The sequence below is a fragment of the Manis pentadactyla genome, chromosome 14 (genome assembly GCF_030020395.1).
Source record: "Manis pentadactyla isolate mManPen7 chromosome 14, mManPen7.hap1, whole genome shotgun sequence".
In the NCBI taxonomy this organism is placed as follows: Eukaryota; Metazoa; Chordata; class Mammalia; order Pholidota; family Manidae; genus Manis; species Manis pentadactyla.
The window spans coordinates 73879533-73899055 of NC_080032.1; positions in this window are offsets into that span (position 1 = coordinate 73879533).

A 19523-nucleotide genomic window follows, 5' to 3' on the forward strand; every position below is an offset into this window, starting at 1 on the left:
ACTTTTACTCAGTGGCCCAAATTCTACTTCTTGAAACATACAGAACAAGTATAATCTCTCTCACAAAGAAGGTCTCCAAATACCTAAAGGCAGCAATAATCGTCCTCAAAAAAAAAAAGGAATAATCGAATATAGCAGTTACTTCTCTAAATCTGTGTACAAATTGGTACCTTTGCTTCTAAACAGTCTTCTGATTTTAGCATCATATGATACGCACTGACTGAAGAGAGTGGTCATGAGAAACCTGTCTGACGAGCAAGCCGTTCCCGTGGCATGGAAGATGGTGAGTGAGGGGACCTGTGTTCCACACCGACCCCTACAGGGCTCCCAGACCCAATTCCAATGTATATAATGTGTGTGCGGGAGGGGGTCTTCCCACGCATGACTCCAAGCAATTCTCCAACACCAGCAGGGTGTCCAAGAACTCAGCTCAATTCAGATATCTGCCTGAAGACAGCACCCGATTCCCCAGGTTAAGGGCTCCCCGCTACAAGACTGCCCTCCACCTCCTACTCCAGACGCCACTCACAAGCCCCAAGCTGTCACCTGTGCTTCTAACCTGCCTGCTACAGATTGGAGCTTCCCATGACCTCTCTGTAGGTCCAATTAATTAACTAGAGCAGCTCAAAGTACTCAGGAAAATACTTCATTTACCAGTTTAATAAAGGACTCTTTAGGTATAAGTTAATAGCTAGATGAAGAGATACATAAGGCAAGATCCCAAATAAAAGAACTGACCTTGTGAAGCTTGGGGCCTGGCTCCGTGCAGGGCTCATGGAAGTGTTCTGGTAATCTTAAGAAATTGCAACTTAGATAGAATATACATGAGTTAACTTATGGCATTTGCTTAAAGCCCAAATACCCTCTCTCTGTTTTGAAGGTGATGGTTGACATCATGCTCAGAAAGGAAAAAGACATCCATTATAGTTCTCCCTAAATTCTTTCCTGGAGCTGATTTTTGTCAAAGGTGTATGTTAACAACCTATCTGATCATTTCAAAAGTGAAATGCCCCAACCAGCAGATATAGAATTTATCTATCTATAACGACCACATTTTAATGGGACCTGATCTTCAAAAAGAGGCAAGCTATTATGTTTATTTGAATTTAACATGCTATAAAGCAGTAATAATAAAGGGAATTTTGCATTAAAACAGGAAATCCACACACATACAAATAAAAAGACATCCGTACTGAGCGTGCCTTGCTGCAGTGCAAATGGATGTATATAGCAAATGGATGTACATATTCTATACACTGAAGTTGATAGCTACTCAAACTCACATTTGGCTTTATTCAGTGTTTGGTTGTCTGCTGCTTTTGTTTTGTACATTGGGATTAATTTCATTGTCATGAGATTTTATGTTTCTAAAAGGGTCTTTCCCGAACCTAGTCAGAAACCCAGAAGGGAACCAGGAGTCCGAAGTGCGGGAGCAGCTTCTATTGTAGTCTAATCTACTGACTCCAATTCTCTGGTCAGATAAGACCATGAAAGAAGAATAAAAATAATGACAGCATTTTTTTTGCTTTTCAAACGAAACTCCTTACAATAGTGCTGCCGTTTTAAAAATATTTCAGTTGTTCTGTATTAATATACATTTCCAAGCTCTTAAACTTCTGAGAAAATGAATTAAAAGGGATTGGCTTTGTTGATTGGTATGTGAGAAACCCCATGGAATGTGTAAGACAAAAAAGCTACATAGGCAAAATGTTTTATAAGCATGTTTAAAAGGGGAATCTATCAAGCCATTTCTATATGCTCCTGATTGCTGGCTTGTGTGCTGTGAAGAACAAAACTTCAACTCAAAATGCAAATCATACAAGAATCGTAAAAAGGCATAACCCAACCCTGCTATCACAGTAATTAAGATTTTTCAAAGTAAAATTATTTTCTTTTTTTTTCCTTCTCTATCTCTCATAAAAAAAAAAAAGAGTCAATTTAATGGGACTAACAATTTTGGGATGATTTTAGTGAAGGATGTTGCAGGTAAAATTTATGCCACATTTGTTAAAAAAAAAAAAAGGAAAGAAAAAGTCCCCTTTTTGGTATATATTAAGTCCCTCCCTTAATTAAGCCTTCTGGGGTTCAGTGTGTTGATCTCATTTTAAACCAAGCTCAGCACAATTAGACACACTGAGGAGATGGGAGATAAGCAGTGTAGACAAAAACATTTCAGACACAAATGTTTCATCCTGCAAGGCCTGGATTTTCTCTTTCCATTTAAAAAATCTGTGCTCAAATAAAGAAAAGAAAAAAAATTGATTATTTTCATCTTGTCATACATCTTATTTGGAGTGGGTCAGACCTCCCCATTCACAATTACCACTAGTTAATCTTATCAAAGAAAAATTCAATTACATTTATCAAGGTTATTCCATAGACTCAAGCTATTGCTTTAAAAAAAAAAAGGATTTTAGTGTTAAGGATGTTAGCATTGTGTGTTCCCTCAACTTTAAAATAAAAATAAAAAAATAATAATTAATTCTTGCCTTTACATCTAGATTATTAATACAGATTGTAATAAACACTATTTGACAGCTGTGTAAAACGGATTATTAATACATAGATTATGGAAGTTTAGGAGGGAGGCTCATAACTGTTAATAGACTTCAATTCTCAGCCTACACTGACATTTTAAAAAATCTAGTTTCAAATTTGATAACAGATTACCAGCTAGGCTGGAAGCCAACCACCTGATTAAGGCAATTTAAATGCTTGCAAAGTGGTGAGATTAAAATCAAATAAGTGCCGATTTTTTTTTTTTCCTGCTTCACTTATCTTTCCCTGGATTCGTTCCTTAACTACCAGGTGGTGGAGGACTCTGGGTAATTTTCCTCGGCGCCAATTACCCCAGGATGGTTTTTAGGGTGAAGCAGAATAATTACTGCACTATCAATCCAAAATGGGCTGCTTAATGTGTTTAAGAGAGATTTTGAGCCTTAGCAGGGAGGCTGCCTGAAGCGTGCTCTGCTCGCCGTGCCAAAGCCCGCTCGGCCCAGCCGGGTAGCTCACCGTTCAGCGAGACGGCAGCACACACCCAAGGTGGGAGAAAACAAGGCAGACTCCTGGGAAGCGGTGGGAAAGTTAATGAGCTGCTTCCAACGTGTGGCAGGCGGCAGTCGCAGGTGGCTGACAAAGCTAGGCAGGTTAAGAAAATAATATTTATCATCCAGCTGCCAGGACTGTCTTTATCAAAACTCTTCCTAAAATCTATACAAGAAGAAGAAAAACGGGCTTGAAAAAAATGTTTTGAAGGGAAACAAAAACAAAAAGCCCGAAGCAGCTGTGATTCAAATGCTCTCTCCTTGCTGATGGGTTAAGAAGGAAAGCGGGAGTTAGCGATTGAATCTGACAGTGATCTGTAAACGTTTAACGTTTTCCTGCAAATAAAATGGAAAGTAACAAACAACTGAATCAGATTATTTATTTAAAAATTAAAATTGAGCTGCGACTTTGAAATGACACTACTAAATTCTATTTTGTAGCATCCTCAAACGAAGTAACATCTTCCATCTGTTGAGCACACTCTGAATTTCCTTAATTATCATTATTGGAATATAAATTTTGAGTTTTAGCCAGTTTGTCCAAAGAAGCACAGTGCTAATTTAAAAATAAAAATAAAGAAATCATTATCTGGAAGGGGGTGACTGCTGTTTTTTCCATTTAGTAATTTCTTTAGGTCGGCCTTTGAATGATCTGTTTTCAGGGTGGTGAGGGTTTTTTAAAAGTATTTAATCAAAGACTGATTTATGATTTAGCTTAACAGATGGTTCGTGATAATCTGAGTGAAAGTGTTTTCAGAGAAATCTAGCATTTGAAATTGTATTGCGTGTGTGTGTGTGTGCGTGCGTGTGTGTGTGTGTGTATGCGCGCGCGTGCGTGTGGGAACGTTTCTGTTTGTGTGGATCCGCATTTCTATCTTGGGTATGTATCTGGAAGTCAGAGCTTCTGAAACTGACCCCAGTACGGCAGTTGGTGTTCCATATAAAACTGATTTATCAGTGTAAGCATTCCTAGGTCCCTACCTTGGTAATCGGTTTCGTCTTCAGGAGAAAAAATATATTTAAATGAGGACTGAGGGAAAGGCATGCTGTCCTGTGTTCTAAGTACACATGTTAAACTATGTGTAGGAAGGAATATCATGAACTTCATATCTGTAGGAAATGAACTCCTATTCCTCCTGACAGATGCTGTGATTTATACAGAAAAGTATTTTGTAAAGCTCACACACAATCCATTTAAGATTATCACATTAAACCATATTTACTTCAGAGGTCTGTAATAATTGCATAAGCACTTAAAAAATCCCCAGGACTTTGGCTGCTGTGTCACAGATTTATACTCAAACATTTTCATTTGATGTGCAAAGTGAGAAGTACTCTTTAGTGGCAAGACAATTATCTGATTCTACTAATAAATGACTGCACTAGTAGTCATTTTTAATTGAACAATTATAGGATATTGCACTGTCAGTTGATTATAGAAGTCATTTCATAAATGTCAAAAATCTCTTTAAATGAATTATGAAGCTCCAAAATAACTCCGGCAATCAGCCAGCAATAACACAATAATCTGTTTACTCTGTTGTCAGCTGAACTCTTACAATTTTGTGAACTCTTACAGTGTCGGGAGCCCTTTCTTGAGGATTATGGTTAGCTGGAGAAACTACCTTGGCTTTGATTAACATAGATTTTGAGTGTTCTCAAGTGCTCCTCTTTAGCACGTATAACATGTATCATAAAACTACGGTCATCCTGCAAATGCAGATGTTACAAACATGTATGTGTGTTCCATACCTGAAAAATATTCAAGGTAAGTTGATCCATAGGCCCTGTGTTAGAACCTCTGAGGCTGGCTCAGTGCTTATCACAGCTCTGCCCCCCAAAAGTACATTTGCCTGGGATCCTTTCCTACCTCATTCCTTTCTGCCTCCTAAATGGTTCTTTAGGTCCCTCGTACCCTGTTTTAAAAATATGCCCTTAAGAAGAGTTATTCTTAATATCACTTAACAGAATGCTGCCTGCTGTGCTTCGCAGTTTCTCATACTTTGCTCTCGGTAAAATGAGTGTGGTTACCTGTTTGGATATAACAATATCACTCACATTTTTAGGTGATAGGAGTGAAACCAGAAGTGAATGAACTTTCACTTAAAGAGAAGTTGTGCTGACAGCACAAGTTTCTAAGATTTAATATGCAATTTTATGACAAAATAAATATGTTCAAAATATATGACACATTTTTTAAGAAGTACATTCTAATTTTGCAAAAAACAATTTAGTTATTTAATACATAATTTTTGATATGCGATCTTTTCATACTTACTGCTTTCCACTTAATAACATTCATTAATATATTAGGTGGGCATTTATTTTCCGATGTAATTCCAACAAGGTAATTTACAAACAAAAATGTCAATGGTCATTTTCAGATAAGGGTATCATTTATAAAGTTCCTTGTGGAATGAACTTTTCTAAAGCAAGAAATAAAACCTTAATTTGTTATTTAACTAGTTTGGGATTATTTTGTTTAAGCTCTTTTGAACTGAATCCACCCACAGATTTTACCTTAGTGCCGTCTGAGTCATCATAATTTTACTGTTCCTCTCTTGATGTATGTGGAGGACACAGGATAATGCCTCATTTGTTCTTTTCATATTGCACATTCATCAGTGCATGATGACACTGCAGACCCATTCCTTCATCCCTAAATATTCTCTTGAGTTGCTTTCCCTACCTTCCTTAGCAGTTTTCAAGACTGTGCTGTGTATAGTTCCAAATTTTAATGGAGATCAAAATGATTCCACTAAAAAGGAAGTTGTAATACATGGAAAAAACCCTAAGAACAGAGGAAGAAAAATTACGCAAAAGCCTAGAAAACTGATTTACAGTATGTACTTAGGGATAGATTGGATGACAACCTTACTTGTGACTAGACTGGACCAACCTCAGGCAGTCTTAGAGTTCTCTCATCATGTTTACCACCGGCAGTGTAGCAGAAAGACCTCAAAGGAGCAAAGATAAACCTCTCAGAAGCCACATGGTGTCTTGAGAGAGCTGAAAGAAAAAGGAAAAACAAAAACATGTGCAGGTCTGTGGTAGTTTGGTCTGATTCAAATCTGGCAAATGTCTTAGCTGGTGACATGGGTCATGACCTTAGATGACGTGTTACCTGACCCGTTCCAACATTTTATTATTAATTAATTAATTAATTAATTAATTTATTTATTAAGGTATCATTGATACACAATTTTATGAAGGCTTCACAAGAAGAACAATGTGGTTACTACATTCACCCTTATCATCGAGTTCCCCCCATACCCCATTGCAGTCACTGTCCATCAGTGTAGTAAAATGTCACCGACTCCCTACTTGTCTTCTCTGTGCTACCTTGTTCCAACATTTTTATCCATTTATACAAAATGACTATTGCCTTAGAAAAGTCTTTTGAAATTCATTGCTTATATAGTTTTTGCAAGGTTTATACAAACTTAGATGAAAAAATAACACCTAAATGACTTGCTGATAATAAAAGAGGGATATTCTGTTAACTGCTTCTATACCACATTGTTTTCTCTATTTTCGAAGAAATGAAACAAACTAATACAGGATAGTGTTGAATATGACATTATTGTTTTATATACTATTATTTTATGTATTACTAAGAAGAAATGCTGCTAGTTAATCATGTCAATTTTAACATATATCTTGACACAGAATCTGAAAACACAAAGTACGCCTTAGCTTCAACTTAAATCAGCATAATCATAATATATAATCTTTAATAATTTAAAAGGCATTTTGGTCTTCTGTAATGTAGTAAAGTCACCATTATATCCAAAACATGCTACTGAAAAATGGAGTAAAAAATTACACAGTGTTTTAATATATTTTTTTATAAGTAATGGTTTACCAACAAGAATAAAATTGGATATCATATATTAAGTTTCTAGTTTCAAATGATAAATTATATTTTCCTTTATGCCATTAGACAACTGAACAAACACACAACATACATATATATGCACACACATACTTATATACATATGTATATATACAAACACAATACCGATATATATGTATATACACAACACTGATATATACATATATATATGTAAATATGTATATACTTCATGACAGATTTTTCATAAATTTCAACGCAAGGAAAATTTCATATTTTAATAAATCTCCACTAATAAATTATATAAATAGGAATATAAAGTAATTGGCATCAAAGCAACAAAGAAACAAAATTTTTAAAATTGAGTTTTGTTCTAATTAATATTTGCCTGAGTTTTCTCCTTCATGAGATTTCTTCAGTATTTCCCACCCCAATCCCTCAATGTAGTAACCTCAAATTGGGGTTACAAAATGTATGCTTATGTATATCAATATTACATTTCTAGTGATGCTAATGGAAGAAAGCTTTCCGAGGCCTGAAGTCAGTAATACGAATTTTTAAAAAATGCAATTGCATTGAGTGTCGCCTTACAATTTGAGCATTAAAAATATCATTTGTGGATTTAGGAAACAGAGTGGCACAATCAAATAGTTACTATTTAAACCTCTCCCTAATCTTTTAAGGGCTGAAGGAAAATGCATATATAGAAAGAGTTATTAAGAAAAAATAGCTAGGATACATGGGATTTTAAAGCATTTGTAAGGAGCTAAAATGCAATGAATTGTATATTATAGGCAATGTTTGGAGATCCTTCTGCATTATTTAAAGCTACCAAAGAACAATTTTCTTTCTAAAAGTCCATCTTTTAATATTTTACTCATAAACCGAAAGAATAATTAGAGAATCCGGCTGGCTGGCTGTCAATTTCTAAATGTTTAATTAAAACTTAAATGTATCATATCTTGTAATTCTAAGGATCTTTAAAAGGGAGCAATAACTAAAACAAAAACAAAATACAACAAAATACAAGAATGCTTGATATATTCAGAGAACTGGTCCAACTGGGATTAAAGTAGGCATGGCCCTTCTTCACCTTCCATCTTCACTTTTTCCTGACCTTCTTCCCTATTTTTCTGCTCCTTCCCCACCCCACCTTGTCTGGTCTCTGGGTATGGGTATCCTGCCATACTCATACTGTGTGCTAGAACCTCGTTTCTGACTTTATGTTTCTCACTCTATGCCCTAGATCCTGTGTTTTTAAAGCTTTCTTTAATTAGCTAAAGTCTGTCAGTGAAATAATTCAATATCAGTGTGAATCAATGTTTAATATGTTACTCTTACAACAGCTTAGCATTCTGACAACCTGTTAAAAAATATGTGCTTTATCTAAAAAAAATACATGCTTACACTAGCTTCTCAAAAACAGGGGTGATCTAGTGGCTGGATAAGTTGGTCTTCAAGTTCATTCTATAACATATCTTGATCTGTAGATAAATTTTCTTATTCTTAATTCTATCATAACCTTTACTCAGGAATTTCCAATTGCCTTCTGGACATTTTCATGGGTTGACCAGATTGTCTTGATGACATTTCAAGTTGAACATAGTCCTAAATAAACTCATTCTCTTGTCCCTGATATAATTTCTTCTAATGTAGAGGGTTCATTCTGGGGCTAAGAGCACCATTGCCTGCTCTGTTGGTTTGGCTAGACCTGTCAAATTTTCCCTTTACCCCCACTTCCTTTCCTTCAGCCCCTATCCTCTTTCACCTAAGTAGACCATAAGTCATGTCGAGCCATCCCGGATCAGCTCTTAAATTAGATTTCTCCTATCTACTCCTGTTGACATTGACTTAGTTTAATTAAGTAATTTATCTTAACGGAGTATTACAATGGACTCCTAAATTTTGCCTATAACAAAGTTTTTCCTTACTGTGTGACATGCTCACCCTCTAGTCTGTTACTATATCTCTCATAAATGTTAATCATATGTTTTTTGTTTAGAAATTAAGATTATTTCTTGTTTTTAATATGAAATCTAATCATTCAAGCATGCAATTAAAAAAGAAAACAATAAAAAAACAAAACACTGACATCCAGGCTTAAATTTTCTTTTCAGCCTACATTTTTGCAAATATCCCACCCAGCCTTTACTGCAACCTTACACGTAACACTTGCCACTTTCCAAAACTATTTCACTCTTCCTTTAATTGTAGCTTTCGTGCAGGATGCTTGCTGGCCTGGAATGTATCACACTTACTGATGCTGACTATTTCTTTCTCATCTTTTAAGACTTATTTCAGATATCACTTCCTTTGCAAAGGCTTTCCTTACTCTTCTAAGTAGCTGACATCTCTACCTTAGGCATTAATTTTATTGTATTTGCTATGGGAGTCTGTCCTACTACAGCCAAGTCCCAACCCTCAGTACAGACACTGAGCTTTCCCCTATTTGAGAAGACAAATATGAATGCTATTAATCAGAACATGGTAATCAGCGTGAGGTGAGGTGAAGGAAAAGAGCAAAACATATATTACCAGTAAGAGAAAAAGTGAGGAGGAGAAGCAACTTGAATAAGTTGTTTTAGCTGCTTTCAGTATGTCAAAGAACGCATTTCCTTTAGATAATTAGATATATTAGACTGAAAATTTTCATTTTAAGGGCTAGATAAGATGTTAAGATGTTTACTTTTTTTTTTTTGGTAAAGGGACAGACTAAGTATTTTCAGCTTTAAGGGCCATATGTTCTTGGTTACTGTTTAACTCTGCCTTTCTAGAGTGAAAGCAGAAATTGACAGAACAAACAGGCGTGGCTGTGTTCCAATAAAACTTTATTTACAAAAACAAATGACAAGCCAAATCCAGCCGACAGGGTAGAGTTTGCTGATCCCTGATTTTGACAATTGAGATCCTCAGTGTATAGGGGGATGAAGGCCATCAGAGTGGACGAGATGACTCAAGGACAGCACATAGATGGAGATCAGTGAGTTACTGGATCAAGAAGAATAGAATCGAGGTGGAGCCAAGATGGCGGCATGAGTGCATGAGTAGGACAGTGGGAATCTCCTCCCAAAAACATACATATTTTTGAAAATACAACAAATACAACTATCCCTAAAAGAGACACCAGAAGACACAGGGCAACAGCCAGACCACATCCTTACCTGCGAGAACCCAGCGCCTGGTGAAAGGGGTAAGATACAAGCCGCAGCTCGGTGGGACCCAAGAACCCACACCCCAGCTCCTGGCAGGAGAAGAGGAGTTGGAGCGGGAGGGTGAGGGAACCCAGGACTGCTGAACACCCAGCCCCAGCCATCCGCACCAGAGAGCAGACACAGTGCGTGTGTAGAGGGCTGGAAACTAGGGAAACAGGACAGTAAGACCTGTGAGTGGGTCCCGAAGCTGGTGTCCATGCGACAAAGAAAAGTGAGTGCTTTTTGAAAGCCTTAAAGGGACAGGGACCCCACAACTGGATGGAAGCACCCTGGGTCACAGTCCAACAGCTGGAAATTCCAGGGAACTCTGGGCGCACTAACCCCCTGGGCAACAGCTCTGAGACTCCTCAGGGAGGTAAACAGCCAAACAGCCCCCTGTCCATTACCCCTCCGGGGCGCAGCCATAGCAGAACAGCAGCCTGAGGCTGGCCACGCCCACAGCAAGGGAGATTCCTCCCTACCAGCCCGGCAAGATACAGAGACCCACTCTACATGCAAGTGCCCAACACAAGCCACTAGGGGTCGCAGTTGTCCCAGTAAAGAAAGGCCAAGAGTTAGTGGAAAGCCTTGGCCCTCCCAGCTGACAGAAAGCCAATAGCTCACCATTGCACCTATCAACATGAAAAGGCAAAAAATTTGATCTACATAAGACTAACCCAGACAGCTTCAACATCTGCTGCATCTTCCCCTGAGAAGGAACCTGGGGAGATAGATTTAACCAGTCTTCCTGAAAAAGAATTCAAAACAAAAGTCATAACCATGCTGATGGACTTGCAGAGAAATATGCAAGAACTAAGGAGGGAGAATACAGAAATAAAACAAGCTCTGGAAGGACTTCAAAACAGAATCGACGAGATGTAAGAGACCATTAATGGACTAGAAAACAGACAACAGGAACACAGAGAAGCTGATGCAGAGAGAGATAAAAGGATCTCCAGGAATGAAAGAATTTTAAGAGAACTGTGTGACCGATCAAAACAGAATAATATCCGCATTATAGGGGTACCAGAAGAAGAAGAAGAGAGAAAAAGGGATAGAAAGTATCTTGGAAGAAATAATTGCTGAAAACTTCCCCACAATAGGGGAGGAAATGGCCTCTCAGACCACAGAGGTATACAGAACTCTCATGACAAGGGATCCAAGGAGGGAAACACCAAGACACATAATAATTAAAATGGAAAAGATCAAAGACAAGGACAAAGTATTAAAGGCAGCCAGAGAGAAAAAAAAAGGTTACCTACAAAGAAAAACCCATCAGGCTATCATCAGACTTCTCAACAGAAACCCTACAGGCCAGAAGAGAAGGGCATGATATACTTAATGCAATGAAACAGAAGGGCCTTGAACCAAGGATACTGTATCCAGCACGATTATCATTTAAATATGAAGGAGGGATTAAACAATTCCCAGACAAGCACAAGTTGAGGGAATTTGCCTCCCACAAACCACCTCTACAGGGCATCTTACAGGAACTGCTCTAGATGGGAGCACTCCTAAAAAGAGCACAGAACAAAACACCCAACATATGAAGAAGGGAGGAGGAGGAATAAGAAGGGAGAGAAATAAAGAATTATCAGACCGTGTTTATAATACCTCAATAATCGAGTTAAGTTAGACAGAAAGATAGTAATGAAGCTAATCTTGAATCTTTGGTAACCACAAACTTAAAGCCTGCAATGGCAAAACGTACACACCTTTCAATAATCACCCTAAATGTAAATGGAATGAATGCACCAATCAAAAGACACAGAGTAATAGAATGGATAAAAAAGCAAGACCCATCCATATGCTGCTTACAAGAGACTCACCTCAAACACAAAGACATGCACAGACTAAAAGTCATGGGATGGAAAAAGATATTTCATGCAAAAAACAGAGAGAAAAAAGCAGGTGTTGCAATCCTAGTATCAGATGAAATAGACTTCAAAATAAAGAAAGTAACAAAAATAAAGAAGGACATTACATAATGATAAAGGGCTCAGTCCAACAAGAGGATATAACCATTATAAATATATATGCACCCAACACAGGGGCACCAGCATATGTGAAACAAATACTAACAGAATTAAAGGAGGAAATAGAATGCAATGCATTCATTCTGGGAGACTTCAACACACCACTCACACCAAAGGACAGATCCACCAGACAGAAAATAAGTAAGGACACAGAGGCACTGAACAACACACTAGAACAGATGGACCTAATAGACATCTACAGAACTCTACATCCAAAGCAACAGGATATACATTCTTCTCAAGTGCACATGGAACATTCTCCAGAATAGACCACATACTAGGCCGCAAAAAGAGCCTCAGTAAATTCCAAAAGATTGAAATCCTACCAACCAACTTTTCAGACCACAAAGGCATAAAACTAGAAATAAACTGTACAAAGAAAGCAAAAAGGCTCACAAACACATGGAGGCTTAACAACACGCTCCTAAATAATCAATGGATCAATGACCAAATCAAAATGGAGATCCAGCCATATATGGAAACAAATGACAACAACAACACTAAGCCCCAACTTCTGTGGGACGCAACAAAAGCAGTCTTAAGAGGAAAGTATATAGCAATCCAAGCATATTTAAAGAAGGAAGAACAATCCCAAATGAATGGTCTAATGTCACAATTATCAAAATTGGAAAAAGAAGAACAAATGAGGCCTAAGGTCAGCAGAAGGAGGGACATAATAAAGATCAGAGATGAAATAAATAACATTGAGAAGAATAAAACAATAGCAAAAATCAATGAAACCAAGAACAGTTTCTTTGAGAAAATAAACAAAATAGATAAGCCTCTAGCCAGACTTATTAAGAGGAAAAGAGAGTCAACACAAATCAGCAGAATCAGAAATGAGAAAGTTAAAATCATGATGGATCCCACAGAAATGCAAAGAATTATTAGAGAGTACTATGAAAACCTATATGCTAACAAGCTGGGAAACCTAGGAGAAATGGACAACTTCCTAGAAAAATACAACCTTCCAAGACTGACCCAGAAAGAAACAAAAAATCTAAACAGACCAATTACCAGCAATGAAATTGAAGCGGTAATCAAAAAACTACCAAAGAATAAAACTCCCAGGCCAGATGGATTTACCTCAGAATTTTATCAGACATACAGAGAAGACATAATACCTATTCTCCTTAAAGTTTTCCAAAAAATAGAAGAGGAGGGAATACTCCCAAACTCATTCTATGAAGCCAACATCACCCTAATACCAAAACCAGGCAAAGACCCCACCAGAAAAGAAAACTACAGACCAATATCCCTGATGAACATAGATGCAAAAATACTCAACAAAATATTAGTAAACCGAATTCAAAAATACATCAAAAGGATCATACACTATGACCAAGTGAGATTTGTCCCAGGGATGCAAGGATGGTACAACATTCGAAAATCCATCAACATCATCCACCACATCAACAAATAGAAAGACAAAAACCACATGATCATATCCATAGATGCTGAAAAACCATTAGATAAAATTCAACATTCATTCATGATAAAAACTCTCAACAAAATGGGTATAGAGGGCTAGTACCTCAACATAATAAAGGCTATATATGATAAACCCACAGCCAACGTCATACTGAACAGCGAGAAGCTGAAAGCTTTTCCTCTGAGGTCGGGAACAAGACAGGGATGCCCACTCTCCTCACTGTTGTTTAACATAGTACTGGAGGTCCTAGCCACGGCAATCAGACAAAACAAAGAAATACAGGGAATCCAGATTGGTAAAGAAGAAGTTAAACTGTCACTATTTGCAGATGACATGATACTGTACATAAATTACCCTAACAACTCCCGAAACTACTAGAGCTAATATCGAATTCAGCAAAGTTGCAGGATACTAAATTAACACACAGAAATCTGTGGTTTTCCTATACACTAACAATAAACTAATAGAAAGAGAAATCAGGAAGACAATTCCATTCACAATTGCATCAAAAAGAATAAAATACCTAGGAATAAACCTAACCAAAGAAGTGAAAGACCTATAACCTGAAAACTATAAGACACTCTTAAGAGAAATTAAAGAGGTCACTAACAAATGGAAACTCATCCCATGCTCCTGGCTAGGAAGAATTAATATCGTCAAAATGGCCATCCTGCCCAAAGCAATATACAGATTCGATGCAATCCCTATCAAACTACCAACAGCATTCTTCAATGAACTGGAACAAATATTTCAAAAATTCATATGGAAACACCAAAGACCCCGAATAGCTAAAGCAATCCTGAGAAGGAAGAATAAAGTGGGGGGGATCTCACTCCCAACTTCAAGCTCTACTACAAAGCCACAGTAATCAAGACAATTTGGTACTGGCACAAGAACAAAGCCACAGACCAATGGAACAGAATAGAGACTCCAAACATTAACCCAAACATATATGGTCAACTGATATTCGATAAAGGGGCCATGGACATACAGTGGTGAAATGACAGTCTCTTTAACAGATGGTGCTGGTAAAAACTGGAGAGCTACATGTAAGAGAATGAAACTGGATCACTCTCTAACCCCATACACAAAAGTAAATTCGAATTGGGTCAAAGACCTGAATGTAAGTCATGAAACCATAAAACTCTTAGAAAAAAACGTAGGCAAAAATCTCTTAGACATAAACATGAGTGACCTCTTCTTGAACATATCTCCCCAGGCAAGGGAAACAAACGCAAAAATGAACAAATGGGACTATATCAAGCTGAAAAGCTTCTGTACAGCAAAGGACACCATCAATAGAACAAAAAGGTATCCAACGGTATGGGAGAATATATTCATAAATGACAGATCCGATAAAGGGTTGACATCCAAAATATATAAAGAGCTCACGCACTTCAACAAAAAAAAAGCAAATAACCCAATTAAAAAATGAGTAGAGGAGCTGAATAGACAGTTCTCTAAAGAAGAAATTCAGATGACCAACAGACACATGAAAAGATGCTCCACATCGCTAATTATCAGAGAAATGCAAATTAAAACCGCAATGAGATATCATCTCACACCAGTAAGGATGGCTACCATCCAAAAGACAAACAACAACAAATGTTGGCGAGGTTGTGGAGAAAGGGGAACCCTCCTACACTGCTGGTGGGAATGTAAATTAGTTCAACCATTGTGGAAAGCAGTATGGAGGTTCCTCAAAATGCTCAAAATAGAAATACCTTTTGACCCAGGAATTCCACTTCTAGGAATTTACCCTAAGAATGCAGCACTCCAGTTTGAAAAAAGACAGATGCACCCCTGTGTTTATCGCAGCACTATTTACAATAGCCAAGATATGGAAGCAACCTAAATGTCCATCAGTAGATGAATGGATAAAGAAGAGGTGGTACATATACACAATGGAATATTACTCAGCTATAAGGAAAAAAACAAATCCTACCATTTGCAACAACATGGATGGAGCTAGAGGGTATTATGCTCTGTGAAATAAGCCAGGCGGAGAAAGACAAGTACCAAATGATTTCACTCATATGTGGAGTATAAGAACAAAAGGAAACTGAAGGAACAAAACAGCAGCAGAAGCACAGAACCCAAAATAGACGAATAGTTACTAAAGGGAAAGGGACTGGGGAGGATGGGTGGGAAGGGAGGGATAAGGGTGGGAAAAAAAGATAGTGGGCATTACGATTAGCATGTATAGTGTGTGTGGGGACACGGGGAGGGCTGCGCAACACAGAGAAGACAAGTAGTGATTTTACAGCTTCTTACTATGTTGATGGACAGTGACTGTGAACGGGGATATGGGGGGGACTTGGTGAAGGGGGGAGCCTAGTAAACATAATGTCCTTCATGTAATTGTAGATTAATGATACCAAAATAAAAAAAAATATCAAGATGTAAAAGAGGCCCTTAAAGTATTATTTCAAATAAAAAAAAAAAAAAGAATAGAATCGCGCAGAAATCAGGAGATAAATGGTCAGAAATGCCAGAAGTGTTGGAAAAGAAGAAATAATTGTTATGGAAATAAGGCTTATCAAGAATTAAGTGTGTTAAATATGGTAGAAAACTTTACTAAATATGAGCAAAAAATAAATAAAAGGATCATTGACTTGATTTTGCTGTGAAACAATAGTTAGTGACCTTAGAGTGAGAAGTTTCAGTAGAGCGTGGGGGCAGATGTTGATCTAAAGCAGGAGGTGTAAATGAAAACGCAAAGGGGAGCCACCGAAACCCTTACTCTCTCAGGAAGCCTGACTCTAGTTCAAGGCTGGCTCAAGGGAGGAGGCTTTGTTTGTCCCAATATTGCATTGTCTTTTGACCACCTGTATAGATTCGGGCAAAGAATGAGATACATTTTAATAATTATACATTGTGGCTGTTGGCAAAGTCTTTAGAATCTATAATTAACGTCTGTGTTGTCTGGCATGCTGGCAAATTGAATGTTTTGGAATTTAAAGAATATAGGTTAAGAACTCATTGTTAAATCTTGTTCATTGCTGATCTTTTTTTTCCTGGTTGCCTTGAGTCTGTCAATCTCTCTTAAAGCAATCTCAGACCTTTTAAAACATATTTCCTTTTATATTTTTCCACAGTTGATGTTACTCCTTCCTTCTGTGACATCTTCTGCATGACCTGCTTCTGTTCTTATATTTGACCCTGTTATGTTAATAAGGATTCATAGAGATGTTTTATCTGAGGTGCTGGTCTCTTAAACTTGGGTATTTGATAAAAGAGCTATTCTTCCCTAAGAGAGTTAGGCCAAATGCATATAATCAATATAAATTTCAATTTGTATGTACAATAAATTAAAAAACTGTATCAGAATCCTGCGATGAAACATTCAAAATGTTGAAAAAATCTGGAAGAAATGATTATATATTTATTATTCAACATATACTTAGGAAATGAGTATTCCCACCATCCCACCACCCTGCCCTATCTGAAAATGAACTGAGATTCAGAGAAGTTGTACATTGGAGATAACAGTGTGTTACCAACATTTGTTCTGTGCCCATCCTGTGGAAAGATAATATATTTATTGTCTTTGAAGTATTCATTATCTATGAATGAGTAAAATTGTGATGAACATTTATACTTAACTCCAAGCCAGGCCACTTTCTAAGCACTTAGTATGTGTTAACTTATTTAATCCTCATAAGAAACTATGAAATGATCACTATTATTATCTTCATTTTACAGATGAAGAAATGGAGGTTGGTACAGGAAGGTATATAACTTGCCTTATGTTACATGGCTAGAGAGTGGCATAGACAAGATTTGAATCCAGGAAAGTGGCTGTAGAACCTTACCTCTTGAGATGATGTGCTTAAGTGTTAACCTGTGAATAAGGGAGATTAATTCCCACTGGAATATTATTAATCCATTTGAGAAAAAGGATCAAAAGTGTCTCTTAAACTCCTTCTGCAATTACATAGTGTTCCTTATAGGAATAAAGGTCTAAGCTATTCCCCTCAATTTCTCCTGAGTCTCTGAGACACTATTCCTAAATTACAGCTATCCCTCCCTAGTCAGTACTCCTTACCACATTTTTAACGTATCAAGAAGCTTTCAAGTTTTCTCAATCACACTGGATTTAGAATTCTTGTTAGAGAGTACACAGAATGCTCCAGGGCATTGTAACCCTGATGGGAGACTTCTGGCTTCCCTACCTTCAGAATAAATAGATTTCGTGGGAGAATTACAGACAAAGTGTGAAAAAGTGACCTTACCACTGTCCTCACCCGTCTATTCTTTCTTCCTTCAACCCACTTCAATTACTCCTTTTCTCATAAAATAATTTTGTTGCTGTTTTAATTTGTGTCATCTAGTCTGGAGGATTGTGAGAAGTTAAAAGGGAGCCCGAACCAGCAGAGATCAAGAATAAGAAAAAGGAGGGTGACTCTGGTGAGACCTTCATCAAAGGGAGATAAAGGGTAGAGGCTGCTCCTCTAGGGCCTGAAAACTGAATCTGCAAGTCTTCTACTTGCTATTTCTAGTTGTTCATAGAAGCAAATACAAGATAATGACATTAAAGTTTCTTCCAAGCTTTCTCTCTCTTTCTCATCTACAGGTAGGCACACACACACACACATTGCCTACAAAATGTTCTGCTGAGATTTCCTCTAGCTTGCAGCCACAGAACTGCAACTGATTCATTCAGCAATTTTTTTTTAGTTCCTTTGCTAAAGAGTACATCCAAACTACTCATATAATGGCATGCTTGTGTAAATACCATAGTCATTAGGAATGCCGCCTTTCCAGGACATTTTTCCTCCTCTCATTCAAGGAAATATCTGTTACATGAAACTATATCTACTCATAATACAGAAAGAACTTTAATTAAAGGAAAATAAATAGCATAATTAGCATTAAGCAGGTAGGCAGTCAGTGATACTAAAAATTCCTGGGTTATATCAGTCTCTAAATGTTCATTCACTTATGTTATTGGTGCTAAAAAAGATGATCACCACACCTCACAGAGATCGTATCCATGTTTGTTATTTCCTGGCTCAGACATGCATCTCCTGACTTATCTGTCCCTCCATTGGATAAGAAACGCTAATGTGGGTCTTAGGTGAAGTGTGAGGTATGAAAGTGAATTGCCCGTCTTGGTGCACAGTCTGGAGTATGTGCCCATTCATTTCTATGGCCTCTGTTGGCATAAAGTACATGTTTCATATAAATAAAGTCATGCAGAAAACTGGCTCTTGGACACCTTTCAGTGATGCTGTCTCTCTATTTTTCATCTCTTAGGAGAGACCATGAGGAAGTCAACATATACTTTATATACTAAGAGAAAAAAAAGTAAGTTCCATGCATCTCACTCCCAATGAAAAAGACCTGATAAATTATGTTGTAATGTTTAAGCATTATTTCAAAAAGAGTAATATGGGTTTATTGCCTACATATTCTAATATAAGCTTTTAGTCTATCTGAAGATTGCAGGAAACTGGTGAGAAGTAGATGACCTTTGCAGAGGTGGACAAGAAAAATCAAAACATTGCTAGGCAAATGAAAGATCAACAAGAAAGACAGAAGAGCCAGAATTTTATAGTCAGTTAGATGGCTGTTGGTGAGAAGAATGGACATCAATAAGGAATTTGTTGCTGACAAAGAGACCACATTATATTCCCAGTATCATAGGTGCAAAACTAAAGCAAATGATAATACCAACTTATTTCTGCATATTGACATTAAACAGAAATACCAGAGTGAATACTTGTATTTTATATTGTGTTTAACACATAAAATTTAAAACATCAATGCAACTAATGTTTCCATAAATTTTAATTTTAAAATGAATGAATATGTTATAAAGCTCCAAGGGACCATGTGAAGATATAAAAACATGTGGTAAAGGTTTATTATCGTACTATAAACTTTCAGCAAAGGCTGAGCATGCTGCCTGTTTTTCTCTCAGCCCCCTCCATAGAGCAGTGCCCACAGAACAGCCACGCTGGT